We start from the raw sequence: 9,823 nt of genomic DNA, 5'->3' as shown, positions 1-9,823 counted from the left end.
AACCCTCCAAATGGATTCTCTGGGAACTATACTATCCGGTTTCTCTGCCAAGCAGACTTTCCAAGAGTTTCTGCCCAGGGGACAAAAACTGAAAGAAATCACATTTTCGTTGTTAGCAAAGAAAGTGGATCTCATTGAGTATGGGAGGTAGGAGAAGGGCGTGGGCAAATAAGGAGGCTAAAATTTACAGCTAATGCCACACCAGGTAATTTTATTACTGTTTCTGTGAAATAATTATCGGTCATTAATGATCATTAGCACTGGTAATCAGCAGGAGGAAGCTTAGTGGGAGGTGCAGGAAGCACCAGTTGTTTTATTGCATAGGGTGAGAAACCTATAGCAGGTGCCGATAGGAGTGTTTGGATTCAATCAACATATCCATATGTTCATCTATAGATATATAGAGAAATCTACTGTGTGTATGGATGTGGATGCATACATTAATATATGTGTATATGTATTCAATTTTGCATATACCTATATGCACATAGGTACCTAATATATTTTCTGTATATATACACACAAAATGTGCTTGTGTGTGTGTGTGTGTGTGTGTGCATGTAAATTCCTTTTCTCTGAACCATCCCAATGAGCACAGCTAAATCAAAGGACCTCCCCATGCTTTCCTCGTTGATCTTGTAAGCATTTATTGTGTAGAACAAGAAGGAGAGACATCAACCACTAGCTAGTTGTGCCCAAATTGAGACTTCCATTCTAAGCTTACTGCTATATTTATTAGATGGCTGCTGAATTCTTTAGAGGTTGTTAGCACATCAGTTCCATTGACACTTTTGTATATTATCCTAGGGGAAGGTGTGAATACACATACTGTTCATACTTTTTTTTGGAAAGATTGAAGCAGGTAATGCTGGGAAGGACTTCAGAGAATATCTAGTCCAAACTTCTTTTTTAACAGACAGGGATAATAACAATAGCTAACATTTTTGTATCACTTACAATGTTCCAGACACAGCGTTAAGTGCTTTACAATTATTATCTCATTTGAGTCTCACAACAACTTGGCAAGACAGGTGCTGTCATCACCATTTTAGAGATGAGAAAACTGAGGCAAAGTGATTTGCCCAGGATAGGACAGCTGGTAATTATCTGAGGTTAGATTTGTACTAAACTCATTCTGATTTCAGGGGCAACTAGGTGCCAGCTCTGGAGTCAGAAAGACATAAATTCAAATCCAGTACAGGACACTTCCTAGCTATGTGACCCTGGCAAGTCACCTCACCCTGTTTGCCTCAGTTTACTTATACGTCAAATGAACTAGAGAAGGAAATGGCGAACCATTCCAGGATCTTTGCCAAGAAAATCCCAAATGATTTCAGGGATAGTAGACCATGACTGAACAACAAAGTATCCTGATTCCAGGGTTAGTATTGAACAGAAAAGCTGGTATTCCAATTCAAAACCTTTGACTCAAAATGAATGACACTATAATATTGCTGACTATACCATTCCACATATGCACACAATAAATTTGTACCTGAAGATTAAACTGCGCTCAAAGACAACCTTAAAGAAATCTTATGGTGAGTCATTAAAAATACTTTTTTGATATATTTATTTCCCAATATTTCCCTGCTGCTTTCTTGACCTAGAAAACCAGCTCTAATATCAACAAACTGGAAAAGAAAAAAAGAAAAACAACACCACTAATGAGGACAAGAAGATCATTTCAGCAAACACAAAACATGAGGTAGCATTTAGATTCTTTGTTGTTAAGTCATTTGAGTCATGTCCAAATCTTCATGACCCCATTTGGGATTTTCTTGGCAAACATACTGGAGTGATTTGCCTTTCCCTTCCTATTTTAAAGATGAGAAAACTGAGACAAATACCATTCAGTGACTTGCCTAGGATCACATAGACAGTAAGTATCTGAAGCTGAATTTGAAGCCAGAAAGATGGGTTTTCCTGTCTTCAGGCCTGACACTCTATCCACTGTACCACATAGCTGCCCCAGTACTTATATAACTCTTTACAAATATTATCTTATTCTGTTTAATCCTGTTCATAATTTAGTGTTATAGGTATCACGTAATGATGCACCAGTTGCTTCTTTGTCCATTTTATATACAAGAACATAAGAGAGTAGCTGAACCTAGCTATGAAGTAGATCCCACCAGCCAAGGAAGTCCTTCCCTCATGCCCTAGACTTGATCCTCCACCAGTGAAATGCCAAGAATCTCTCTACTCAAACTATACCTTAAGTTCAATAACCTGTCTGTGAATAGCTACTTAGAGCAAGTTTTTAGATCATGTACACGAAAAGCAGCACAAAGTTAGCTTTTCCAAGGTAGGTGGGAAGCCTCCACAAAGTTATATCCAGCCATGTTCTCTGAGATCAGGGAAAGCTCTTATGACCCTGGTCTGGAAACCAAAGTGTCAGGGTGCAAGGAAAGGGACACCATATATCCTAGTCTGCCTATGTTGGGAGGACAACTCTCCTCAATTCTTGAACTAATTCCACCTCTACATTGCAGCCTGCCTCCCCAAGCAAAAGGCTATGAAAATCAGTTTCTGCTCGAAATCTTGGAGACAAGGGACAAGGGGAAGGATTACAAGAGGGGAGGAGCATGAGACAGAAACAACTGGGCCAAGCCTGGTTTAATTTTATGTGAGGTTTTCCACAGTTGCAAAAAGTTCAGGTTTCAGAATTCCAGGGGATTGCTCAGCCCCTGATGCCTTAATGTCTTCCAAGATACCTATATCCCAAGAGAGAGTCAGAAGAGCTGAAGGCCACATTCCTTAAAGGCCAGGTTTTCATCCAACAGTTTATGCCTGCCTGTAGGAAGCAGTTCAAAGGGTAGCCAGTCATTGAATAAGGCCTCCTTCCCTAAGCTGTAGAGTGCAGATAACAGATCCCAAGCTTAGAGGGTATCCTGGAGGATGTGCCCATCTGGAAAGCGAACCTGTAAGAAGGAATAGGTGTATTTTCGCATTTCCCTCTGCTTCTCCTTCTCCCTCATGGTGTTGGTCTGAAGCACTCTCAGCCATTCCACAGTGTCTGCCCTTAGCTGCTGCTCTCCTTTGAACTCCTATGCTGTGAGGTGGAAGAAGTCCTCAGGTAAGTCAAACTAGGTGGCCAGTGGGAAGGGCTTGAAGATTCGTCACTGCTGAGCCAGCACAGGCTCCAAGCTCTGCAAGGTGACTTTGTGCTGTTCCAGCTTCTCTACCTGGGTCAAGGCATCCTCACTCAGCTCACAGTGCCCCTGGAGGTCTCTTGTTCTGGAATAAGGAAGGTCATCTTCTCAAACCCAATGCCCTCAAAAAATTCATTAGCCCCTTCTAAGCAGTTGACCAACTCCTGAAATATTTTGTTTTGCAATTTGATTTTCCTGTATGTCTCTTCTTCTGGGTGAAGAAGTTGTCCAGGCACTTGCCAATGATGTTCACCCCCAATTTTACTTTCTCTCAGTCCCTGCTGAACATATGGATCTTCATGATGGAAACAGTCTTTGTGTGAATGCTTGTTAATGGCTTCTTTGGCAGGTAAGATAAACCCCACTCATAGACAGGTTTGAAGACCCCTCCTCCTCGGGTACCACATTTGCTCCAGTAGACTCAGCACTCCCATTGCTGGTGACTTCTGCTTGTAATTCCTTCTTCACTTGTTCCTGAAAAGAATCTTAGGACATGTATCCCTTGGACCTTGGTGGCTTCTGCTCCAGCCTGGTCAGCACTGCTGCTGCTGCTACCATTTAGACATCATTGGCAACTTCTCTCCCCCACCCCCTCCTCACTCCCCCCAGCCTGGTCAGTGAGTTTCTGCCCTAGCCCCAAGCTATTGAACTTGATGTCTAATTTCCTGAAAGAATCTTTTCATTGTGGCCTGGGGGAAGGGTTGGGGAAAGGGCGTGGCAGGGTCTGGGACAGGCCTGACAAGAGCAGTTATGGTCAACCTCTTATTCTATTTTTTATAACAAACTTGAGAGGAAGGTGTTGTCATAATTCACATTATTCAGATAAGGAAACTGAGGCAAACACAGTTGAAGTGACTTTCCCAACATGACTCAGCTAACTAACTCTCTGAGGATAGATTCAAACCCAGGTCCTTCTAACTCTAACACCAACACTCTTTCCATTGTGTCACCTAGTTGTACATCAACCAAGTCTGACACTATACCAAGTATTACACACCCATAGTCTCCTATTTCTGCAGAGAAGGATATGGGTCACATTGTCATATCTCTTCTTTGGGACTAAATATAGTCATTAATATTATATCATGTAATTTTAATTAGTTTTGATTTTATTGTTGTCTTGAGCAACTCATGTTGTAAAATGAGTTTTTGTCTCCAAATTAATTTTTGAAGAAGCCAGATTTTGATGTATTTTATTGACTGTTTAAAATTGGGAGTTGTGGGGGATGGGGCTATATACATACACTTAGTTAAGAAATTGGAAGATGAAGATGATATGAAAAGTGATGCTTTCCCCAGCCCCCAATGACATTTATGACATGGAACAACAATTCTTTTGCTTATCTAAAAAAAAAAAAAAAGCATTAAGTAAGGCAGAGATTGAATAGGAACAGAAATACAAGGGTAAGGCCAGTGGACCCATAGCATCCCTAGAAGGGACCAAGTGAGAAACCTGCAGCCTCATCCTCTAGGTCCTCAGGAACTGCCCTTTGACTGAATCCAAACTTCACATAACAAATCATTTTATTAAAGGGTATTACTCACATTGTTATTTATTAAGAGGATACTAACTTCTTTATTTTAGAGACAATTAAGGCCCTAAGGATGACTTTGTCCAAGGTCACATGGAGAGAAAGAGTGATAGTATAATGCAATGGAAAAAAAATATTATACGTAGAGTAAAAAGAATATGGTTGAAAACCTGACCTTGGTACTTGCTACCTATATTCCCTAGGGTACATCATTCCCCATCTCTGGGACACTTTTTTCTCATCTGTAAGAAGAAGGAATTGAACTAGTTGGCCTCTAGAGTCAAGTCCAGTTCCAAATCTATGATCTTACAATCTCAAATTTCTCTAGCTTAGTTTCCTCATTTGTAAAATGAAGAGGTTGAATTACAAAACCTCTAAGACTGCTTCCAGTTGTACATCTATGATCACAGCTTTTCTGACTCTAAACCCAGTTTTTTTCTTTCCACAATACCCCTAACTTTGTATAAACACAACAACAAAATATTAAGCAAAATTATAACAGTAATAATGATATTTATGTGGAGCTCAAACAAAAACCAGTGAGGAAGGGTCACACATTCTTTAGCATGCAAAATAAATATGTCTGCCTCCCCAGAGGTACAGGATCACACTTTTCTATTCCTTCAGATCAGAAGCTAGATAAATAATTAAGAAACATTGTAAGACAAAATTCTGTGTTGTCCTCCTTATGGCCAACAAAGAGATGCTGATTGCTTCCCAGACTCCCAATGAAGATCTGCTTATATAAACCGTAAATGAAAGAAATTCCTCCAGACTTCTCAATCTTGTTTCACTCGACCTCATCATTCTCACATATATCTGTGGTCTCTGATGCACCTGGCCTTATCACTAAGGATTACCTTTGGTAGCAGTGGCATGGCATGACATTGTTTAGATTGAGTGCTTAGCTCATTTTGGGGTATGACCCTCATTTCTGTCAGAGGTAAAATGAAGAGTTGTTAGCACTCTTCCACCTCTAAATCAATGATTCTATGGGAAATTCTTTCAAGACAGAAATCATGTGATTTGGAGGGAAGTAACTTCCCCTTCTTTTGGTCTCAGTGTTTTCTCCTACAGATTGAATTAGATGGCACCTCAGATCCTTCCTTTTTGACATCATATTTTTTTTTTTTATCACTCTTTGATATTGGTAGCGATTGACGAAGTGATTCAAGGAAAAATAAATCATTCCTTTTCCATAGTATTATTGCCCTCTACCTCCATGCATTGGCATGAGGAATTGTGTTCCTTTGTTAAAAGAACTTGAGATATCTCTCCCACATGGAATGAAGTCTCTCCTCACCTCTGCCTCCTAGAACTCCTAACTTCCTTCAAAGCACAAAACACAACAAAAGGACTTTCCTTAAACTCTCTCTCTCTCTCTCTCTCTCTCTCTCTCTCTCTCTCTCTCTCTCTCTCTTTCTTTGTCTCTGTCTCTCTGTCTTTATCTTCCTCTCTGGCTCTGTCTGTCTGTCTTTGTCTCCCTCTCTATTAATTTATACATTTATGGTTGTGTATATGCACCACAACTTTGCCACGTATATTGCAATCTCCTTGAGAGCAGGGCTAGTTTCAACTTTTGTTTTTTGTATCTTCAGCAGTTAGCACAATACCCTTCACAGAATAAGTTTGAATTGAACTGAATTTGGAAAATGGACTATTGGAAGGATGATGTCTGAGACTGAAAATGAATGAGGATGATAGGAGCTTCTGATGCTACCAGCACTTCTTTTCCTTTACAGAGAAAGCCAACAATGCTCCTTTCTAGTTGTTTCAGTCTCTGATTGTGCCCTTGGTCTCAAATGTTCCCCAGGTCCCTCCCACCCTCTTTTGAGGTCCATTTAATGACTGTAAAAATAACTTTCTATCCCTCTGGGCTCAGTCCACTCATCAGACAGTGTATGTTGGGTTCCAAGGCAGATTAATGGCCCACAGTTACCTGCATGATTATTTCTAATGGGCTGATTTGAGAAATAAGATATTAATTGCTGTCACACACTGGGCTAACATCATTTCAGGGCAGCAGGGAAGCAAGCATCTGCTGCTCACGTTCTCCTGGATATATTTGCCTAAAAAAAGTTCACATTTGTTCTGACTAGAAATTATTCTCTTTATTAGCTGAAATATTGGGAGCAAATTTGGGGTGACCAATTGAAGTCTGGGTTGAAATTTCCTTCTTTTTATCTCCTTCTGTGTTCTATCCTCTGCCTTATAAATCCTTTTCCCTGATTCATACACAATTACTTACATGCATTATGATAATGATGGCTATAAATGACTGTAGATAAACATAATATACATATAATATACAAATCATATAAATATATAATTACATTCTATATAATGTGTAGGTATATATATATATACACACACACAAAATAATCATATTATTTGATATAGATAGAGAGATAGAGAGATAGCTGTCCAACCCACCCTCCCTTCAACCATCAAAGTGATTTCCTTAAAGTACAAATCTGACTGTTCCTCTCCTCAATAAATTTCAATGATTCCCTGTCACCTCCATGACATTCAAAATCCTTCATAGTTTAGCCCTCCTCCTCGTTACCTTTCCATTTTTATCACATCTTCCTCCCTGTTACATACTTTTTATCCAAGGACACTGACTTCCTTGCTGTTTCTTGAACAAAACATTCCATCTTTCAACTCTGGGCCTTTTCTCTGGGAGTTCCCCAAATCCAGAATCCTCTCCTTCTGTATATCTGCCTTCTGTCTTCCCTAGCTTCCTTTAAGTCCCAACTAAAATCCCATATTCGACAGGAAGTCTTTCTCAGTCCCTCTTAGTTCTAATCCCTTCCTTCTTTGAATTATTCCCTATATAGAGTTACTTGTGCATATTTGTTTGCTTGTTTCTCCCCACATTAGATTGTAAGCTCCTTGAGGGCAGGAATTGTCTTTTAATTCTTCTTGTATCCTCAGTGCCAAGTGCCTCACAAATAGTAGGCACTTAATAAAACTTTACTAACTCTAAAAGTATATTGAACTACATATCTATTTACCTCTATATTGCAGCACTAATATAATTACATTATATAACTATATATCTAGTTATCTATAAACCCACACACATGTATATATTTCCCATCTCTATCTTCCATCTATCTATCACTTATCTATCTATCTATCTCTCTATCTCTCTCTCTCTCTATCTCTCTATCTATCTATCTATCTATCTATCTATCTGTCTGTCTATCTATCTGTCTGTCTGTCTGTCTATCTGTCTATCTGTCTATCTATCTATCATCTATGTATCTATCTATCTATAATCTATCTTTTTCTCTTCCTTTCTTTTTTCTTCCTTCTTTCCTTCCTTCTTTCCTTCCGCCCTTCCCTCCTTCCTTCCTTCCCTCCTTTCCTCTCTCTTTCCTTCCTTCCCCCTCCTCTCTCCCTCCCTCTGTTCTTCCTTCCTTCCTTCCTTTCTTCCTTCCTTCCTTCCTTCCTTCCTTCCTTCCTTCCTTCCTTCCTTCCTTCCTTCACCCCTTTCTTTGCTGTTTCCCTCCTTCCCCTCCTCCCTTCCTCTGTTCTTCCTTCCTTCCTTCCTTTCTTTCTGGAATTATATATGGAATAAGTGAAAGGATTTGGAAGAGGTGGGGAGGAATGTATAGGCACAAATTCCTCTAGTGGAATTTAAGCTCTCCAAGAGGGAGCTTTATTTTACTCTTTGTCCTAATATTCCTCATTGTCTTGAGCAGCACCTGGTAGACTTATCACATGGACTGATGCATTGAAAAATAATTGATACATCAGGGACTTGTGATTTCCTTGCTGTGGAAACTGCTATTGGGTCATTTGATTCTTCCAGTCTTAGAGAGATGCCTGGTATATGGAGAAAGCAAATGACCTGCCCAGGGTCACCCAGTCCATATGTGTCAGAGGCAGAACTTGAAACTGAGTCTTCTTGACCTAAGTCAAGGAAGCTAACTATTATGCCATCCTTTTTTTCATGAAATTATTGAACCTTAAACTTTGAGAAATCACCTTGTCCATCCCCTTAATGCATTTTAATCTTTATTATAAGATTCTTGAGACATTTGCATCTTGATCTTGACATGCTTCCCTAATCCTTTGTCCTATTGAGAGATAGTATGGTGCTAAGTAAAGGATGATGGACTCTGAAGCAGGCAAGACCTGGGTTTGACTCCCAGCTCCAGTATTCCCTAGCTATAATACCATGGGAAAGTTAGCTCAATTTCTAGAGTCTGTTTAATTTTCTGCACAATGGTGCTTATACTTCTTTGTACCATTGAGAGGAAAGCCCCTTGATAAACTTCAAAAAGGCACTCAAGTGGGAAGAGCTGCTATCACTCTGAGTCATTATCATTGTCTTTTTGAAAGACAATAAAGCCAAGTTCTAATTAGTTTGGGCCATGGTAGGAAAAAAAAGGATGGGAAAGAAAAATGAATCCTCTGAGTAAGAAAGAATAGGAGAAGATTTATATAGTCTCCTAATTCAGTCCATTGAGTAGGGCTTAAACACCTGCTCTCTGCTAAACTTTGTGCTAAAGGCTGGAGACACAAATACAAATCCAAACAGGAGTCCCAGCTCTACAGTATTTTAAATTCTATAGGGAATATTGTGGGTGGGAGACATTATGGATCCAGGAAAGTCAGTATAAAATATGAACAAAGTAAATACAGCTAACCTGAAAGAGAAGGGGAGCACTAATAACATGGGGTATTAGGAAAGGACCTTTGGAGGACATGGGGTTTGACTGTCTTGAAGGAAGACAGTGATTCCAAGTGGTAGACAGGATGAGGGAGAGCTCATGTAAGTAAAATTTGCTCAGTCATTCTCCATTTGATAGGAACCCTCTCAGTTTCCAGTTCTTTGCCTCCACAAAGAGAACAGTTATAATCATTTCTTGTATATATCAATCAGTCAATCAACGTTTATTAAGTGCCTACTATGTGTCAGTCACTGTACTAAGTCCTGGGAATGTAAAAGACAGTCTCTGCCCTCAGGGAGTTTACAATCTAATAAGGGAGACAATATGCTAACAAATACGTATAATACAAGTTACAAGGATAAAAGAGAAATAATGAACACAGGGAAGACACTAGAATTAAGAAGTGTTGAGGAAGGCTCCCTGTAGATTAGGTAAGATTTTAGTTGTGACT

The 9,823-nt window shown here is 39.6% G+C and overlaps 1 pseudogene; it reads right to left on the bottom strand.

The window, feature by feature from the left end:
- Positions 1 to 2,625: 2,625 nt before the first annotated feature.
- LOC140508566 (UBX domain-containing protein 6 pseudogene) lies at positions 2,626 to 3,838 on the bottom strand (annotated as a pseudogene).
- Positions 3,839 to 9,823: the final 5,985 nt, after the last annotated feature.

The sequence above is a fragment of the Notamacropus eugenii genome, chromosome 5, assembly GCF_028372415.1.
Source record: "Notamacropus eugenii isolate mMacEug1 chromosome 5, mMacEug1.pri_v2, whole genome shotgun sequence".
NCBI classification, from domain to species: Eukaryota; Metazoa; Chordata; class Mammalia; order Diprotodontia; family Macropodidae; genus Notamacropus; species Notamacropus eugenii.
This window is presented reverse-complemented; position numbering and strand designations above follow the sequence as displayed.